Source organism: Hordeum vulgare, chromosome 7H (genome assembly GCF_904849725.1).
Source record: "Hordeum vulgare subsp. vulgare chromosome 7H, MorexV3_pseudomolecules_assembly, whole genome shotgun sequence".
Classification (NCBI taxonomy): domain Eukaryota; kingdom Viridiplantae; phylum Streptophyta; class Magnoliopsida; order Poales; family Poaceae; genus Hordeum; species Hordeum vulgare.
In genome coordinates, this window is record NC_058524.1 from 260,008,100 (window position 1) to 260,028,635 (window position 20,536).

Here is a 20,536-nt window from a genome sequence, read left to right on the forward strand (position 1 = left end):
TTAGGCATCAATGTTTGACAATTTCAAATTATTTGTAGGCAATTAAGCATCAACTGCATGCAATTATTTGTACATAGCAATAAATGTGTTTCATGTTTTTTAAAACAAACATAATTAAGTACACTGAAGGACGAGACCAGATGCGCTCTAAACAACTCATCAGCGCAGCGGCGCTCCCTATCCACGTCCTTCTTTGTTTGCGAGGGCTAATTCACTCGTTCTACGTCCTTCTTTGTTTGCGAGGGCTAATTCACTCGTTCTCTAGATTTTTAAAGTATTATCGCAACCTTTGTTCCTAAATACTCCAAGATATTTTGGCAGCTTAATTAAAAGTGCCAAAACACTTTTACATTATAAAGTATAGGGCTAGCATTTGTTAATTTACTCGTTCATTAAATTTTTCAAGTATTGCTACACCTCTCTTTCTAAATGTAAGCCGTTTTGGCATTTCAAGTTAAAGTGCCAAAAGTTTTTAATTCAGAAACGAAGGTACTCCATTTGTTTTTAAATATAAGTCTTTTTAGAGATTTCAATAGAAGACTACACTTTAATGTATGTCTATATAGATCCGTCATAGTTTTCTAGTGGAAATTTTTAAAACCTTATATTTAGGAACGGAGAAAGTAGTAGTGGTGTTATAGTCATTGGACATGCATGTGCACCCCATATAAAAGACGGGACGAAGGTGCAAGGAAGCTCTCTGTTAAAACTACTCCATATTTCATCTCACGTTGAATAAAAAAGTCACTAGACCAGGATCATTTAAATTAAGTGATGAATAAAAATCAATAAGTTAATAGATTATGTGTTTACTGGTTCAGTTCCAAATGTCGGAAACAGAGGAAACATCAATGGATGCAAAAGAGAGAAAATACATTGTTAAATTTGCGGTGGATGCAAATCTAGCTGCGGTGCCGACTGCCAAGGATGCACGTGAAGTTGGCAATGCTAGTGAGGTTGTTGAACCAGAACAACGACAGCTGCTCAGTTGGCTTTTCTGGCTACAAGGAGGTAATAAAAAAATGTCCCATCAAATTTTGTTTTCCCCTTATCCTGTACTGATCAACTCTGTACGTGTGCATAAAACTGAACCAATGTGTATAAGAATAGTTCTTGTCAGTGTTAATAAGAACTACTCTCTTCCCTATGTTTTAGTCATCTTTGTAGTATACACTTGTGCGTAAAACTGAACCACATCCGATTGTCTGTTTAGCTTATCATGCACTGATCGTCTTTCTACATATGCATAAAACTTATACCATGGGCCTAAGCAAATCCAAAATTATCAAATAATCGAGATCTCACCTCACCCATAAGGAGCAAACCCCGCTGCCTGTTCTATTATCAGGGTCAATTTCGGCTGATGCTAATGCCTATATAGACATATATACTCTGTTTACAAACAGCCTGACTGACTGCTCATTTGCTTGGAGCCACATATTCGTTCTTGTTATTAACACAGAAGATGTGATTTCTGGAACCTTTGGGATTTTTAGAAACCATGTAATATGATGACAACTGCCATTGCTATGGTGCTATGGCACAATAGTAGGACGATATTACATTGTTCTTATATGGTGCAAAAAATGGCTCCGATAACAAACAAATGCTCTACAGATCCAGAAGCCCCGCCGGCTGGCAGGCAAAGTAAATAAGGATTTTTTCTAGCTATTTAAGCTCAACAGCAATGTCGTTTTCTCTTGGTGTGGCAAAAATTATGCTGCATTTAGAGAATAGCACATTCTTCACAATGGTAACATGAGATCCGACCACGTAATGTGGTTTCTTTTAATACAGGAAGTCATGATTTGTGAGGAATAGACATGCCTTCTTGATGTTTCAAAATGTGTGCATAAATAGAAACATAAATTTTCACCTTTAGTCTGGTCAGTATGTAACTTCTTAGCATCTTTCCTGCAAACAAAATCTCTGCCATCTGAATAATGAAGCTCAAAGTTTTGGAGGCAACACATTCCAATATTTGTGCCACAATAGTTTGGCTTTTCAATTCTTTCCACCTGCTATAGATACTTCTTATTTCATATATCATTTCTTGAAATTTCATCTCCTCGAGCTAAGTTTTGTGGGTATAGTCCATACAAGTTTTAAAATGAGTGGTAGGATTTTTTTGCCAACTTGTGAACTCAAATTGGCAAGGAATGACAAGAAACATCATCATTACTTTATAACTAAGTCATATTCTCATTCTGCAGTCATGCTAGCACAGAGTTGAAGCTATTGAAGTATACTAAAGAGATGTGAAATTTACATCAAATGGTTCAAGAACTAGCATCTGAAGTATATTAAGATACTGATTTATAGGAATTTAGTACTGCACACTATTTTCATGTTTGTCAAGTTTACAAGAAATAGTTCAAGTCTGCTACCTCGATACTCTCAGCCGACATCTCTAGCTCCTCACTCATGATGTGGAGTTGCAGCCCGCAGTTCTTGTCGTGCTCCCTGTGACCCGTCTACTCATCTTGATTCGAAAATCAGGGGTAATTATCAATTTGTAATGTAGTCCCTCTCCTCATGGACGTTATAGTTCACGTATCCTCTCAGCCGAGCCTATGCATGTGAGCTAAAGCATTGTGTTATATTCCACATGTGATGTGTTTGAATACCATCCAGAAGATTCATGAGACACTTTCTCTTAATAAAATTTGGCAAGACACAAACATGAATGCTGAACTGCAATGGAGCATGATGTCATAGATGCACCACATTGGAGTTGAGAACTACTGGCATAAGAGTTGAAAAGGCAACCTATCCTGAATCTCTTCATATGATCTGATTTGGTTTGTGATGTGAATTGACAAAGTATGTCTTTTTAAGATTTACATCAATTATCATAGAATTCTACATGGATATAGATTTTGTAGTCATGAAGCTGTCCATCAGACGAATACTTGAACTTATTAGGATGCTTACATGAAGAATATGTCACATGAACTGCATCAATCTTATCGGTTTTGTGAAGTGTTTTTTTGTAAGTTGTCCTTGCAAAATGATCGTTTGCACTCCAGTTTGTGACCTTATTCAATATCACACATATCATGTATTGGACTCATGGAAGATGAGACACTCGCACGTGTCTCCTTCTCCTCGCCCACGATCTTTCTAGGAGCATCATTGCTACCATTGCCTATGGATCGGCACCCCTTCCCGTTGGCCATGGCTCCAACATAAAGTTTGCCTGCTCTACAAGTCGATGACCAAGCATGACATGTTCCTCAAGTAACGATGTTCGCTCACAAAATTAATCTATTTATAGATCCTACACCGGCTACTCTTTGTATTGACGCAATTGACTCAATCCTCAACAACGACGTTGCTTCCTCTACATCCCCATAGGTTAGACAAGCTTCCTATTGAATCCGATAAGCACTTTCTTTCTGTCTTACATTCATGCTTATGCTCTTTTGCAAACAAAAACTATTCCAGTTCATATGCCACATAGCTCCTTGAACAACTAAAGCAACTATACCAAATTTTTAAGGATTTACCGATATACTTTTGTTTTTCGCTTTAAATCATTTGACCAGTTAAGTTCCATGCTAAAACCTTCTAGCATTATTTGGCTCCAATTAATGTATACTTCTCTTTTTAGGACAAAACCATTCAGTCAATAAAGCTCGGTGCTAGAACTTTAGGACTGTCACCACTATCTGCATAGACATATTTTATGTTGATAAGAATTTGTAAGTATGTTTTAACAAATCCAACTTACAAGGAATTTTGACAACTAATTAGATGCATTTTTCCTCATGTTGCTACTTCTACTCATAGCGTCGAGAGGTTGAAAATAGTTAAAATCCCACAGTTAATAACTTAAATAATGAGTATACTCTTGCTTCAATTCCATTTTGTCCTCCTAAATCGACCATAATTGTGTAGGTGAACATCAAACTTTTCAAAAATGGGAAGCAACTGCAAGAACACCACCAATAGTTATAAAGAACTCCTTGAACCACTCAATGAAGCATCCACTAACGGTACAACTTGCTAGATATGGTGATAGCTGGGGGTGGTGAGGACCACGGTGGGGCTCATGTGACCATGAGTTCCATCTTTGGTGAGGGGTTATGGGCCACGAATGTCCTTCCATGTCTGATTATGTGGTTTGCTCTATGAGGATTTGATTTGTTGGTTTTGTAATTGCCATCAGAAGAGGGATTTTTGAGTTTTGACTCATTCCTTATGAGAGCCGGTAAAGATCTCCCCTCTTTTTTTATTATATATGTTGATTGCTTAGTTTATTACATTAGAATCAGGTTTCATTTTTATGCAAATGGTAATTTCCACGGCAAGAACGTGTAGTTATCTCGAAAAGGAAATTTTTACATTCACTTTGAAATACCAAGGTGTTTCCATTAGCAAATTTGGTTGTATGTTCATATATTTCTAATGTGATTCCCTAGCAATACTTAGTTCAAGTATCAGATTATATCATCTCTTTTTATGAACATTCCTGGTCAATTTCTATGATAACTACAATGTGAAGAACAATGAACTTTCAGGAAACTTTAATCTTCTCACATCTTACAATATATACTACTCCCTCCGTCCCAAAATAAATAACTCCAAAGTGACTCTACTTTGTACTAAAGTTAGTAAAAAATCGAATTATTTTTGAGTGACTTATTTTAGGACGGAGAGAGTATATCCCTACCATTCATCTTTTGAGAAAGATGAGCGCAATAGTAATACCAAGTGTTCATTGTGCAACAACAAGACAATGGTAAGCAACCTCAAAACAAACAATGTTAAGGAACACTTTTTTTAAAAGATAGTATTCCTTGTGTTGCTTCACTGCAAGCCGATTGAATTTCCTTCCTTTGACGACTTCACAATATATGGGCCAATTTATGCTAATTTAACTTTTGGCTTTCAAACTTTAATGTGTTTGTAACAGTTCATATTAACCCATTGTAGAAATGGACGGGCGCAGCAACGCGCGCCTTTCATGATCTAGTAAGGAATTATTGTCCACATTGTTTCCGACCACACGTGGGCACCATGGCATGAGGATATTTTTCCTTCTTGAATGTGTTCCTAGAAAAAGCACTCAACTTAGTCGTAGATGTTTATTTCATATCTTGTAATGGTTCGGACATGGTTGCCTTTGTTCTATCACTAGTAGATAAAAGACCTTGCGTTTGGATCATTAGTCCCGGTTTGATTTTGGCTTGGGACTAATGTGATCATTAGTCCCGGTTCCAACGGCCAGGAGCAGTCGAGGACACTGGCATCTTTAGTACAGGTTCATTTTGTACATATAGTTCCGATTTGTGATACAAACTGGGACTAAAGGTATGGTGGCAGGCTGGCGTCACACTGGGGCCCCTACAAGCTCATTTAGTCTGGGTTTGTATCACAAACCAGGACTAGAGGTATCCATTTAGTCCCGGTTTGTATAACCAACCGGGTAAAGATGTCCCTATATAAGCCCTTCATCCAGACCGAGCTCATTTCTCTGTTTTCTCCATTTCTCTCTCTGTTATTCCCCTTAGCTCGACTTCGTCCTCCATTTTTTGCCAAGATTTGAGGCACCCCATCTCTCCAAGTGTTCATAAAGGTTAGCTACTTTGTCCTTTCATCTCTCATTGGTAGATTAGCTCGTGCAATGCTCTATAAGTATAGTGATTTGTGGGTTTTAGTTTGGGACTAATTTTGTGGGAGTTTATTTTATTTATATGCAATTTGAGCTCTAATTAATTTCTTAGTTTGCATATGTGTAGGTGTTGTTTACTTACTACACTCGTGTCCCCATACTAACCACTGTCGATCGCCCGCACCGTCCTGTTGCCCGCACCACCTTGGTGATCCTCTTGTTCTTATCATTTTTATTAAAAAAATGTTATTTTTATAATTTACATAGTTTTCTACTTGTATGCTTGTTTGTTATACATAGTGCCATGGTCTTGATATCCATGCCCGTCGTCCGTTGTCCAGTTTATGATTCGGATGTGCACTACTAGGGAAAACCCTAGGAGTAGCGCGAGTATTTGGTGTATCAGTAGCGAGGGTAACCCCGCTACTGATACGGCGCTACAGCTAAAGTTTATTAGTAGCGCGTCTTGACACGCGTTGTTGCTATCCCCTACTTAGCAGTAGCGCTTTCTGTACCGGCGCTACTGCTATGTGTATGAGTAGCGTGTTTTGACATGCGCTACTATTACTTTAGCAACAGTGTTTTCCCGTCCAGCGCTAAAGAGCTCTACTACTATATTTTCTCATATCATTTTTTTTCTACGTATTTGCGATGTTTCTGTACATGTTTCATACAGTATTTTAATCATATCATAAACATGCAATATGCTCATCATATCATATACATAATAGTCTCATCATATCATCCAACACAAATCATGTCATCATGTCATAATTACGGTATAGCTATACAAGTTACATGACATGTCTCATCATACATAATATAGTACTTCTTGACGCGTCGGTTTGTATCCCTCTCTCGTACTAGCGTGAACCTGAACTAACTACTAGTTGTCGCACGAAAACCGGTACACCTGGGCCTGACATTCTGGCCACTCCTCGTATACTCCTGGCGTAGCACTCTTCACCATCGATGATCTATGCACCTGCATGTTGATGATATGCAACATATATAGTGAGCAACAGAAAGAGATAGACTTGGCAAAAATAGAAGCAACATATCATAAGCATACAAAGTTCATCGTACCAAAAATGCCCTAACTAGAGTGATCTTCGCTAGTTGAGGAGGACGGTTTAATTACATCACAAAAAAGTTTCGTCGTGCATAACTCAAAATTTCATCATAGAGAAAGTATGGACTAAACAGACACATTGTCATATATCGTCAATCACTCCAACATGTCGTGCCATCAATGCAAGTCAGGGAGATAGTCCCCGAGCGCAGTGAAAGGCTTCAAGTCGAGACGCTGAGCGGCTACGCGTATTCGGACGTCTTCCCGCGTCATTTGTCCTTCTTTGTAGAACATCCCTGTTTTTTTGAGGACCTCCTTCAGGATGATTTGGGCAAGTTAACGCTGGATGTGATAGAACTCAACTCAGAGTCGATGATCCGGGATATCTCCTAGGTTCTTTGCCCATTCCAGAATATGGGCATCGCCGGATCTAGGTGACATGCGAAGGTTCTGCTGATCCCATCTGAACTCCTGTATGTGCTGGAGGACATAGAATGCATCACTAATAGTACCACTCGGTTATTGGATGCAGCAGAAGTCAGTCTTATGGCCGAAGTAGGGCGCGCGGTTCCTTGTCATCCTGTGTGAGATCTCTCCACCCCGTACCTCGTACGTAAAGGTAGCACTATCGAGAACAGACTTGATGTGGGTGTAATCCTTTTTCTTTATGTTCTTCGACGAGTCCAAGTAAAGAGCATGGGAGACTCGGGGGTAAAGGATGATGAGGATGGCACGCCCGTCGCTGTGCAAAATAAGTACACCTCAAATTAGCCTCTACGCGTGCAAATGAAATATATGAAATCGAAGGAACGATATCCGCGCAGATGACTTACATGGGATGATAAGGCACGTGAATCATCTCCTTGTCCTTATTGTCGACCATTAAATCGGCGATGTAGTTCTTGCGTATTCACGGTGCTCTTTGCAGACTTCCAAGAAACTCTCGTGCATGAAGTACGGGTCAGCGACACAGATATAAGGTATCTGCTCAATCCTGATGATGTAGTTCATGTGCAAGGAAAAAAGGCGGACAAACGTAAAATCCAGCTTTTTCACGTGAAACATGTCGAAGATGTAATAGAATCTAAGGAAGAACTTTTCCACGGGGAATGTGTCCACGTACAACCTTTGCCGCGACACGTTAACCATGTAGAGCGGGTATCCTGGATTTCGTGAGGTGATCAGGATTTTCTCTCTTCACAGCACATCGTCATGAAGTCTCATGAGATCGCCGTATATGGCCTCTAACGCTACCTTAGGTAGGATTGGTTCACTGGGTATATGGTATTTCGCCGCGCCCATGACAGGTATACGGTCTTGAACCCGAGGCTGTGGAGGCGAATGGATTATAGAAGCAGCTTTGTTGCCTTCCCTCGCTCTCTTCCTATGCTTCTTTGCTACTGGAAGGTCGTCTATAATACGTTCAGCCTCCGGAGGCGGCAATTCAGGCACCGACTCATGACGCTCAAACCCTGAGTACTCATACTGCTGAGCCATCAATCCTCCGTCGTCATAGGTGCCAGTATTAAGATAATGTAGAGTGTCATCATCATCCTCATTGATGGCATCGATATCATGCATTGCTTCTTTGGTGGCGACGACGTCATAAGCGACTAATGGAGTCTCTTCCTCACCCCTCCGCTATCACCCGGCATGACACGCGACGCTAATTGGGTAGGTGGGGTGTTGATGTTCATACCTTGTTGAGGCTGCGTGGTCGTGGGTGTGCTCCCGGCCTCCTCCACACGAAGCAGACTCTTTGGCCACAACAAGACCTACCTCTTTCAATCGCCAATCCGCCGCAGGGTCTCATCGTCGTCTCCCCCTAGTAGCGGAGGAGCCAAATTCTCGTGGCCCGGTTTGACACTGGCCACGGAAACCTTGAAGACGTCAGGGGGATTGCATGGCTATGGAACAAGTGTTCCTTCAGCTTCACTATCGTCGCCTTCCCCACGTCCACCTTCTGGCCGCTGATGGTGTACAATATGGTGCATGGGGCAACGTGGGCCTCCAAAGACATGTCTGCGACGTGACACATTCGAAAGGCAACGGAAATGGGAGATTACACATTTATTGAAGAGGGCCGGCGTGACAGGTACTGTGAGGTCGTCGAGCTCAGCCAAAGACGAAGCACTGTCGAGCACGTCCGAGACGGAGGACGGGCTTCTATGAGCAGGTGCGGGAGCCGTTGCAGGAGCTAGCTGGTGCATGAGCTGGTGCGGGAGCCGCTTTAGGAGGTGGTGTAGGAGCTGGTGCAGGAGCAGGTGCAGCAGCTGGTGGAGGAGCTGGTGCAGGTGCAGGTGCAGGAGCCGGTGCAGGAGCAGGTGCTGGTGCAACGCTAGTTGAGCTCCTCCCGAAGTAGTTGGAAAGGGGAAAGTCCGCTGCCTCTTTATTTGGATTTTGGCTATCCCAACTGACGATATCCGGAACCAAGACACCATATGAAGCTGCAATCTCCTGTTTTGCGGCAGCTATCGCTGCTGCGACCGCAATCGCTACCTTCTTGTCGATGTTTTCTTCATTTTACATCCGTCTTTCCTTTCTCTCCTCCGTGGTCTCAAGGTAGTACTTCTTCTACGTGGCACCGTCTCCGACGCCGTGCACGCGTCCATACAACGGTCGAGTGTCCACCGGGAGTCCTTTCAATATGTTCAAGGCCCGGTTGAATGGGTTGTCGCACTTGGGCCTCGCCAACGCCTCCGTCGGCGAGTCACTTTCGGCCGTGATCATGTGCTACTCTCTCTGTAAAAGGAACAATGATCGTTCACAAATATGACTAAATGTGTAGTCGAATTGACCAGAAGCTAAAAATACTAGCAGTCTCATGAACTCCGTCATGACCGCGTCCGTCTCGAAAACCTTCTTCACTGGGTCCCAATGGTACCGAGCCGTGAGGACGTCACCCTCCTGCGGGACGGTGAACTCCGCCAAGGGGTCGGGGATGCCCAGACTTTCGCGTTCCGCATCTTCCTTGGCCCATATGGACCTCTTCCCCACGTAACCACGGCTTCCGAGGTGGTGGCACCCCATGTTCCTCTCTTGAAGCCCCTTCATGTACTCCGACTTTTCTTTGGCAGCTTCGGCAATGCAAGCCGCCTTGAATATTTCAAACTGCTCTTCCGCAATTGTCGGATTTTCCTTTACAATCTCGGAGTAGGGTTCCTTTTTGTGATGATCCTTGCTTTCACCCTTACTCCGGGTTCCTTTTTGTGATGATCCTTGGTGTGTGTTTATCTTCTTCATTGTCGGGTATTTATCTGGATTTTTATATTTGGTTTCATCCCTTCCCGGGAACAAGAACACCTAGTGCAGCTTCTTTAGGAGGGACTGCTTCATATCTGGTATCTCCCATAGTTTCGCATCGTCGATGGTGGCGGTTGCTCATAGGATGCATCATATTTGATTGCCAAAGCATGCGTGCGCTTCCGCATGCTCTTTTGGCTCAACATTGTCGTCGTCCACCTCCGTGACCACTAGTCTAGTAGTGATGAGTCGGTTTGGGTGCCGGTGTCAGTCTCAGCGACGGTCTCGGCGCTGGTGTGAGTCTCAGCGCCGGTCTCGATGTCGGTCTCAGACTCGGATGTGACAGGTGGGCCATGCAACAACCGTTGCTCATCGAGAAGGTTCAAATAGACGTCTGCCGCTGCGTAGACGTTGCATCACCGGAACCCTGTCCTTATCGTTGCTAGCCATGTTTCCAACGACTAAATCTAGTCAATTAATTCTAGACCTAATAAAATGAATAATGACATAAAAAAGGCCAATGTTTTGCTAGAATGTTGATTCATTCCCGTTGCGGCAAATCCCGGGCACTCGATATTTCCTAGTTTGTAGCACAAGTCATGCCGAGATTCAGAGAAAATTTCGGCATGACCTTTGCTACAAACTGGACAAATAGAGCGCGTGAAATTTGCTGGAACGGAAATGAATCAACATTCCGGCAAAACATAGGCCACTCGGAATCATTCCCTCCAAAAACAAAAGGCCACTTGGGCACAATCGAACCACTTCAATGAAAAGATATAACATGACCACTTCGAGGAAAAGATATAATCAACAATAATGAAATATGCAAATGAACATCAATGACATATATCATATAACATAAATTCTGTTTTTTGATTATAGCTAAATGCCATAGCTACTACTTTTTATTTTTAGATAAATGCTTTTTTTTTGTTTAAAGCTAAAAGTTTAAGAAGGGATCATTTTTTAAATAAAACTTGCCTACATTGTTTTCCTTCAAAATAGCGATCTTCTCAAAAATAAAAAAACCTTTGCAAAATGACCTCACTAAACACTTCTCTGCCTAGGACAGAACCCAAATTATGTTCTAGCTATTCCTCTCTCACGCACACACACACATTATTTTCTCTAACCCTTCTCTGCCTAGGACAGAACCCAATTAAATTCAAAGGAACTCCATTTTCTCTAACCCTTCTGACCTCACCAAAATTTCCATAGTCCAAATAATTCAAATTTCATTTGAATGAAATTTGGACCAGATTCAAGTCCATAGTCCAAATAATTTTTGCTAGTTAACCTTGCTAGTTAACCTTGTTTACCTAGATAATTAAAGTAAGTAAACTAGTTAACCTAGCTAGTTCTCTGTCAAAGCCCTAACTAAATTTTTGCACTAACCTAGATAATTAACCTAATTAAACTAGTTAACCTAGCTAGTTCTCTCTCAAAGCCCTAACTAAAATTTTGCACTAACCTAGATAATTAACCTAATTAAACTATTTAACCTAGATAGTTCTCTGTCAAAGCCCTAACTTTTGCACTAACATACATAATTAACCTAATTAAACTAGTTAACCTAGCTAGCTAGTTCTCTGTCCAATGTTTGTGCTATGCATGTGAGAGAGAGAGAGGAGGGGTGGGGGCTTACAGAGGATGGCTCCGGTGGTGGCAAGGGAGGCAGTGGTGCTGAGGGAGGCAGGGGCGTCTCCGGTGACGGCGAAGGAGGCAGTGGTGACGAGGGAGGCAGGGGTGTCGAGGGTGGCTCCGATGAAGGCGAGGGCGGCTCCGGTGGCGTTGGGGGCGGCTCCGATGGCTTTGACGACGCGTGGCTTTGGTGGCTTCGGGGGCGTCGTCGTCGGCAGGAGACAGCGGCGAAGTGGGGCGAGAGATTTGGGGAGAAGTGGTGGCCGGGGAGGGGAGAGAAACCACGCGGGGATTAAGTCAAACATAGCGGCAGCGCTGGTAGACAAACAACACTATAGCTAAGTTAGCGATAGCGCTTTTTGCACAACGCGCTACTGCTATAGCTATTTATTTTCCTTTTTCTTTTCTTTTTTCCTTTCCCTTTCTATAGCGGGGGTTTACAAAATGCGCCGCTGCTACAATACCTATGGACCCTGTTCTGAATAGACGCTACTACTATGCCTTTCTCCTTTATTTTTCTTTTTCTTTTCTTTTTCTTTACATTTTCTTTTTTCCTTTCTCCTTTTTCTGTTTCTTTCTATTTCATTTACTTTTCTATTTGTTTTTCATTGTATTTTCCTGTCATTAGCAGTAGCGCTTTTCCCGAAAAACACGCTGCTACAATAATCTTAGCGGTAGCGCGGTTTTTTGAAGATCGCTACTGCTATTCGTAGCCTACCGGCTTAGTAGTGGGAATTTTAGTAGTAGCACTCTCCCAAGAAAATGCGCTACTTGTACACACGTATCTGTAGCGCGGTTTGATACGTCTCAAACGTATCAATAATTTTTGATGGTTTCATGCTGTTATCTTGTCATCTTTGGATGTTTTATGTACCTTTTATATCTTTTTTGGGACTAAATTATTAATTCAATGCCAAGTGCTAGTTCCTGTTTTTTCTGTGTTTTTGGCTCTTTTCAGATCTGATTTTGGAACGGAGTCGAAACGGAATAAAATCCCCGAAATAAAATTTTCCTGAACGGAAGAAGATCACGGGCTTGAGGGCCAAGCCAGGAGGGCTACAGGGGGCCCACAAGCCCCCTATCCGCCACCAGGGGGGCGGCGGCCAGCAGGCTTGTGGCCTCCCCGGCACCGCCCTGACCTAGCTCCTTCGCCGATATATTCCCTAAAATACATAAAAAAATAAAGGGATCCACGAAAATACTTTTCCGCCGCCGCAAGCTTCCGTTTCCATGAAATCTCATCTGGAGACCCTTCCCGGTGCCTTGCCGGAGGGGACTTTGGAGTTGGAGGGCTTCTACATCAACATCATCGTCCCTCCAATGACTCGTGAGTAGTTCACTTCAGACCTACGGGTCCGTAGTTAGTAGCTAGATGGATTCTTCTCTCTCTTGGATCTTCAATACAAAGTTCTCCATGATCTTCATGGAGATCTGTCCGATGTAATCCTCTTTGGCGGTGTATTTGCCGAGATCCGATGAATTGTGGATTTGTGATCAGATTATCTATGATATATATTTGAGTCTTTGCTGATTTCTTTTATGCATGATTTGATATCCTTATAAGTCTCTCCGAGTCTTGGGTTTTGTTTGGCCAACTAGATCTATGATTCTTGCAATGGGAGAAGTGCTTGGTTTTGGGTTCTTACCGTGTGGTGACCTTTCCGAGTGACTGTAGGTGCAGCAAGGCACACATCGTGTAGTTTCCATCAAGGGTAACAAGGTGGGCTTTGTCGTAGATATGAGATTGTCCATCTACATCATGTCATCTTTCTTAAGGCGTTACTCTGTTCTTTTGGACTTAATACACTAGATGCACCCTGGATAGCGGTCGACGTGTGGTAGTTATCCAAAGGGATACGAAAACTTCCACCTTCATGTGCATTGAATAATTAGAGAAGTTTGATTCATCTCAATTAGTTTTGAGTTGTGGTTATGGTAATTTTGAAGTTATGCTAGTAAGGTGTTGTGGATCTAGAAATACTTGTGTTGAAGTTAGTGATTCACGTAGCATGCACGTATGGTGAACCACTATGTGATGAAGTCTGGGCATGATTAGTCTTTTGATTGTCATCCTTTGCGTGGCGGTCGGGATCGCGCGATGGTTTATACCTACCAACCCTTCCCCTAGGAGTATGCGTTGAATGCTTTGTTTTGATTACTAATACAACTTTTGCAACAAGTATATGAGTTCTCAATGACTAATGTTGAGTCCACGGTTTAGATGAACTTTCACCTTCCAGCATCACTATCTTCTTAGTGCCCTGCAACTTTCGCCGGTGCACAAAACCCACCATTAGCCTCCCTCAAAACAGCCACCATACCTACCTACTATGGCTTTTTCAAAGTCATTCCGAGATATATTGCCATGCAACTACCACCATGACATGTGCCACCACGCCTACATTTCCATTGCATGACTGTAAGATAGCTAGCATGATGTTTCCATTAATGTCTATGCCATGCTAGATCATTGTCACGGTACACTACCGAAGGCATTCCATATAGAGTCATCGTTGCTCTAAGTTTTGAGTTGAAAGTGTGATGATCATCATTGATGGATCATTGTCCCATGTGAGGAAAAAAAAAGAGGCCAAAGATGCCCACCAAAAAAAAGAGGCCAAAGAGCCCACCAAAAAAAATGAGAGAAAAAGAGAGAAGGGACAATGCTACCACCTTTCCACACTTGTGCATATTAAGCACCATGATCTTCATGATTGAGAGTCTCTCGTTTTGTCACCACCATATAGCTAGTGGGAAATTTTCATTATATAACTTGGCTTGTATATTCCAATGATAGGCTTCCTCAAAATTGCCTTAGGTCTTCATGAGCAAGCAAGTTGGATGCACACCCACTGCTTTTCTTTAAGAGCTTTCACTTACTCTTAGATCTAGTGCATCATTTGTATGGCAATCCCTACTCATTCACATTGAGATCTATTCATGAGCATCTCCACAGCTCATTGATATGCCTAGTTAATGTGATCATCTTGTCCTTATTTTTATCTTGCAACGTCAACCAAACTCCACACCACTTATAGTGCTAAAACCACGGCTCACGCTCATGTATTGCGTGAGAGTTGAAAAGGTTGGAGAAAGTAAAGGTGTGAAACAATTACTTGGCCAATACCGGGGTTGTGCATGATTTAAATTCGTTGTGCAATGATGATAGCGCATAGCCAGACTATATGGTTTTGTAGGGATAACTTTCTTTTGGCCTTGTTATTTTGAAAGTTCATGATTACCTTGCTAGTTTGCTTGAATTATTATTGTTTCCACGTCAATAGAAAACTATTGTTTTGAATCTAATGGATCTGAACATTCACGTCACATAAGAGGAGTTGCAAAGGACATCTATGCTAGGTAGCATGAAAGCATCAAAAAATCATTCTTTATCAGTTCCCTACTCGAGGACGAGCAGGAGTAAAGCTTGGGGATGCTTGATATGTCTCAAACGTATCTATAATTTTTGATGGTTTCATGCTGTTATCTTGTCATCTCTGGATGTTTTATGTACCTTTTATTTTTTTGGGACTAACTTATTAATTCAGTGCCAAGTGCCAGTTCCTGTTTTTTCTGTGTTTTGGCTCTTTTTAGATCTGATTTTGGAACAGAGTCCAAACGGAATAAAATCCCCGAAATAAAATTTTCCCGAACGGAAGAAGATCAGGGGGCTTGAGGGCCAAGCCAGGAGGGCTACAGGGGGCCCACAAGCCCCCCTATCCGCCACTAGGGGGGCGGCGGCCAGCAGGCTTGTGGCCTCCCTAGCGCCCCCTGACCTAGCTCCTTCGCCTATATATTCCATAAAATACAGAAAAAAATAAAGGGATCCATGAAAATACTTTTCTGCCGCCTCAAGCTTCCGTTTCCGCGAAATCTCATCTGGAGACCCTTCCCGGTGCCCTGTCGGAGGGGAGTTTGGAGTTGGAGGGTTCTACATCAATATCATCGCCCCTCCAATGACTCGTGAGTAGTTCACTTCAGACCTACGGGCCCGTAGTTAGTAGCTAGATGGCTTCTTCTCTCTCTTGGATCTTCAATACAAAGATCTCCATGATCTTCATGGAGATCTATCCGATATAATCCTCTTTGGCGGTGTGTTTGTCGAGATCCAATGAATTGTGGATTTGTGATCAGATTATCTATGATATATTCGATTATTTGCTGATTTCTTTTATGCATGATTTGATATCCTTGTAAGTCTCTCTGAGTCTTGGGTTTTGTTTGGCCAACTAGATCTATGATTCTTGCAATGGGAGAAGTGCTTGGTTGTGGGTTCTTAACATGTGGTGAACTTTCCCAGTGACAGTAGGGGCAGCAAGGCACACATCGTGTTGTTGCCATCAAGGGTAACAAGGTGGGCTTTGTCGTAGATATGAGATTGTCCATCTACATCATGTCATCTTGCTTATAGCATTACTCTGTTGTTTTGGACTTAATACACTAGATGCATGCTGGATAGTGGTCGACGTGTGGAGTAATAGTAGTAGATGCAGAAAGTATCGGTCTACTTGTTTTGGACGTGATGCCTATAGATATAATCATTTCCATAGATGACGTCACGACTTCGCGCGGTTCTATCATTTGCTCGGCAGTAATTCATTCACCCACCGTCTACTTGCTTTCATGAGAGAAGCCACTAGTGAACACTACGGCCCCCGGGTTTATTCACATCTATCGTTTCCACTTTCGCTTTTACTTTGCTTTGTTACTTTGTTGCTTTCAATTCTCACTTGGCGAACAATCTATAAGGGATTGACAACCCCGTCATAGCGTTAGGAGCAAGCTTTTGTGTTTGTGCAGGCACTTGTGATACTCCTTCACTGGATCGATACCTTGGTTCTCAAACTGAGGGAAATACTTACCACCGCTACGCTACATCACCCTTTCCGCTTCGATGGAACACCAACGCAAGGCTCCAAGGCCACGGGGGAAATCCTTTGCATATTTGCCTAGGAAGTCCCTGAAGGCGTAGCCGTACCAAAAGGATTCCTGGTGCCATAGCACGTTTCTCGCGCCGTTGGAAGGTCTTTTGTTGCAGTAGCACGGTTCACGTGCACGCACTATGCAGAATTAGCAGTAGCGCTTTCTTTTAACACGCGCTACTCGTAAGATTCTATGTATAAGCTTTTCCCTATTAGTGGTGGTATATTTTCTTTTATAAATATTGTTTGAATTTAGCGTTTATGACAGTTGTGCCCATCAAGTTGACATCGATATTTCTATCTAGGAGTTATGTGAACCGGAAATTGCAACCGACCTTCTTGCCAAGAAGTTAAATTTAGTTGAAAAACAAAACGAGTATTGGAAAGAAAATTTGAAAAGAATTGAAGAATAGAAGATGAAATTGGAGTTGTATGTTGTCGATGTCGTCGATGATCACAAGATCAAGACGGATACAATGCGCTTGAAGAATATAAAGATTAGAAAATATGCTGTTAATAGAGAGGCTTGGTATCACTATGTTGTTGGATCAATTGTTACCTTAGTTGCGATCTTGATCGCATTTGTTGTTGCCTTTAAATGCTTTAGCTAGGTACTCTTGTATGTTGTTCTATGAGAATAAGTGTGTATTAACTTGTTCTAATTTGCTCTTTTCTGTCTTGTGTAATGAAGATGAACCGCCAATGGATGTACGAAGACCGACGCACTCCCCAGTTCATTAATGACGTGCAGCGTTTTGTGCGTCTGCACTACTGGAATCAGAGAATTTTCCATCTGCTGCTTCTTTGCCGTCTCCTGCCTGATGGCAAAGACACTCTTTGCCATCAGCTACCCAAAACCTGACGGCAAAGAGTGTCTTTGCCATCTGCTGCCTCTTTTCCGTCTGCCAGCTCACGGCAAAGCACATGCAGGCAGACGACAAAGAATCCACTCCACACCGCCCTCTAACCCATAACGGTCCACCTCTTTGCCGTCAGCCTGTTACCCCTTTGCCATCGGGGGCAGACGGCAAAGCGCCCACTAGACCTAACGTCGTCAACCCCCACCCCACCCCCTCTCTCCCCCCGTAACGGCTCACCACAGCCCCTGACTCTCTCCCTGCACTGCCGCCGGAGCTCATCCTCCCTCCTCCCTCCTCCCCGCGACCCGCCGCCGGAGCTCGCCCCTCCTCCTCCCTGCGACCCCCTCCTCCACTAGCGTGCCCTTGCTCCACCACCGCCCCCTCCTCTCCGTTCCCCTGCTCCACCACCGCCCCGACTCTCTCCCTGCACCGCTGCCGGAGCTCGTCCTCCCTCCTCCCTCCGCCCCCGCGACCCGCCGCCGGAGCTCGCCCCTCCTCCTCCCTGCGACCCCCTCCTCCACCATCATGCCCCTGCTCCACCACCCCCCCTCCTCTCCGTTCCCCTGCTCCACCAGCGCCCCCTCTTCCCTGCGACCCCTTGCTCCACCACCGCCCCCTCCTCTCCGTGCCCCTGGTCCACCTTGCCGCCGACATTTCCCCCAAGCTCCACCTCGTCGCTGACGTCTCCCCTAGCCCCTTGTAAGTCCTCCGACCCTACTTTCCTCTCTTTGCCTCTTTGCTAAGGGTAATTTAGTTAAGTTAAGTTACTTAGGTTAATTTAGTTAGGTTATTTTTATTAGGTTCTTGATGCTATTAGGTTCTTACTTTAAATTGTTTAGGTTAATTTAGTTAAGTTACTTAGGTTAATTTACTTAGGTTAATTTTTATTAGGTTCTTATATTAAGTTACTTAGGTTAATTTTTATTAGGTTGCAAATTTTTCTTCAAGTTTCATATAGGCTATTTAAAGAAAAAATAGAATTGATTAACACTAGTTCCAAATATTGCGAAGAAAAAAGACTCTTGCATTTTGCTTCAAGTTCTATATTGTTCTTCCTATTATATGAGAATTTGAAGTGGACATGTGATTTGGACACGTGATATTTGGAATTGGGACATGTCATGCCGAAATTTCCCGTGAAAGAAGAAGAAGAGGAGAGGAGGAGGAGAAAAGGAGATGAGGAGGAGGAGGAGAAGAGGAGAGGAGGAGGAGGAGGATGAGAAGAAGAAGAAGAAGAAGAAGAAGAAGAAGAAGAAAAATACCTTCTCCTTCTTCTCCTCCTTCTTCTCCTCCTCCTCCTTCTCCTTCTTCTTGATTTCTTGTTCTTCTTCCCCTCCTCCTCTTTCTTCTCCTCTTTCTTCTCCTCTTTATTATTCTCCTTACCTTATTTTCCCCAAGAATGAGATACTTATCCCATTTAGTTATGAAATGACATAATTAGAATATTTGTGTTGATCGGCTGGATTTACATGTAATAGTTGTCTCGTCGCTGTGAGGTCTGGTGTGCGAAGACCTGCCCGTGCGTTGTACGAGCTTCGCCCCTGCATTCGCGGGTCAGTACAAATTTCATCTCCTCCTCGCCCCTTCATTTACTATGGCTCGGTTTCCGGATGAAACTTTCTAGATTTAGGTAATTCAATTAATTTATCAGTATGCGTGACCAGTATGCATCTCCCGTTCAAAAGGGCGACATCTATAAATATGCATGTCTTTGCATATTTATAACCGCCATCCTTTCGAATTTTCCAACATTATCCATGGACAGCCCGAGTATGTGTAGATTGGGTTCGTTTTCCCGTATGCTGTGCTCTGGATCCGATGCGGAATTTCGTCAGTGCCTCCCTGTTGTTCTCCGGATGCACATCTTCTCTGTTTATTGCGGAGATGTGTATCGGGAGAACAGCGGGGAGGTGCTGCCGAAATTTTGTGTTGGATCCGGAGCAGAGCATGGGAAAACGAACCCAATCTACACATACTCGGGTGGGATTAGGACCTATCTTTACCTATTAGCGTGTAGGTTGCCTCGACGTAATAAAAATGGCGAACCTGATTAACCGATGAATATAAATGCTAAATTATATATAAATATATTTCTTCTGTCTTTAGTAGCTACGCAAGATGAGTGATCGTGCGTGGATGTATACCGGTCGCCCTAGTTAGAAAGAGATGACGAAATAATGGTTTGTAAAAACAAAGGAATTTGTGAAAGCCGCATTCACAAATGGCCAGGAAAGAAACTATTGCCCCTGTCCTGGATGCGCAACTATAAAAAGACGACAGAGGCTGTAATGATTAAACACCTGTAGAGGAGGGGTTTTAAGCCTAATTATACGGTGTGGACATTTCATGGTGAGTCTATACAACGCACAAGAGCTGAGGTGGTCCGTCGTCGCACGGACGAGCATGGTACCGGGATCGAAGACATGGTGCAAGACTTTGATGATGCTCGGGATTTGGAAGATGAGATGTAGGAATCTGCAAAGACCTTTTATGAAATGTTGGAGTCTTAAAAATGTCCTCTCCATGAGCACACTGAGCTCTGTCAGCTGGATGCAATTGCACAAGTAATGGCTCTGAAGGCCCAGTTCAACTCGGGAAGAGAATACTACGACGCGATGATGACACTATTTGGACGTTTCCTACCCAAAGGCCATGTCATGCCTGCAAACCTGTACCAGTCAGACAAAATACTTCGTGTACTTAAGATGCCCTATGAGAAGATAGATGCATGTGAGAAAGGATGTGTCTTATTTAGGAAGGAGTATGCACACTTGGACTATTGTCCCAATTGCGAGTCTTGCTGGTATCTTGTGGTATACAACGGTATGGGTGAGAAGAGGCAGACCAAGATCGCAGTTAGTGTTCTTCGGTATATGCCAATCATACCAAGACTTCAACGTCTTTTCATGGTCGAAGAGACAGCCAGACAGATGACATGCACAAATTGGGCAAAAGAACCGAACTAGATGCAGATGGGAATAAGATGATGGTACACTCATCGGATGGGGAAGCGTGGAAACATTTCGATGGATTGCATCAGGATAAAGCGACACATCCGAGGAATCCTCGAGTCTGCGCCGCAAGGGATGGTTTTAATCCCTTCGGCATAACAGCAACCCAATACAGTTGTTGGCCTGTATTTGTCATTCCACTCAATCTCCCCCCCGGGCAGATTATG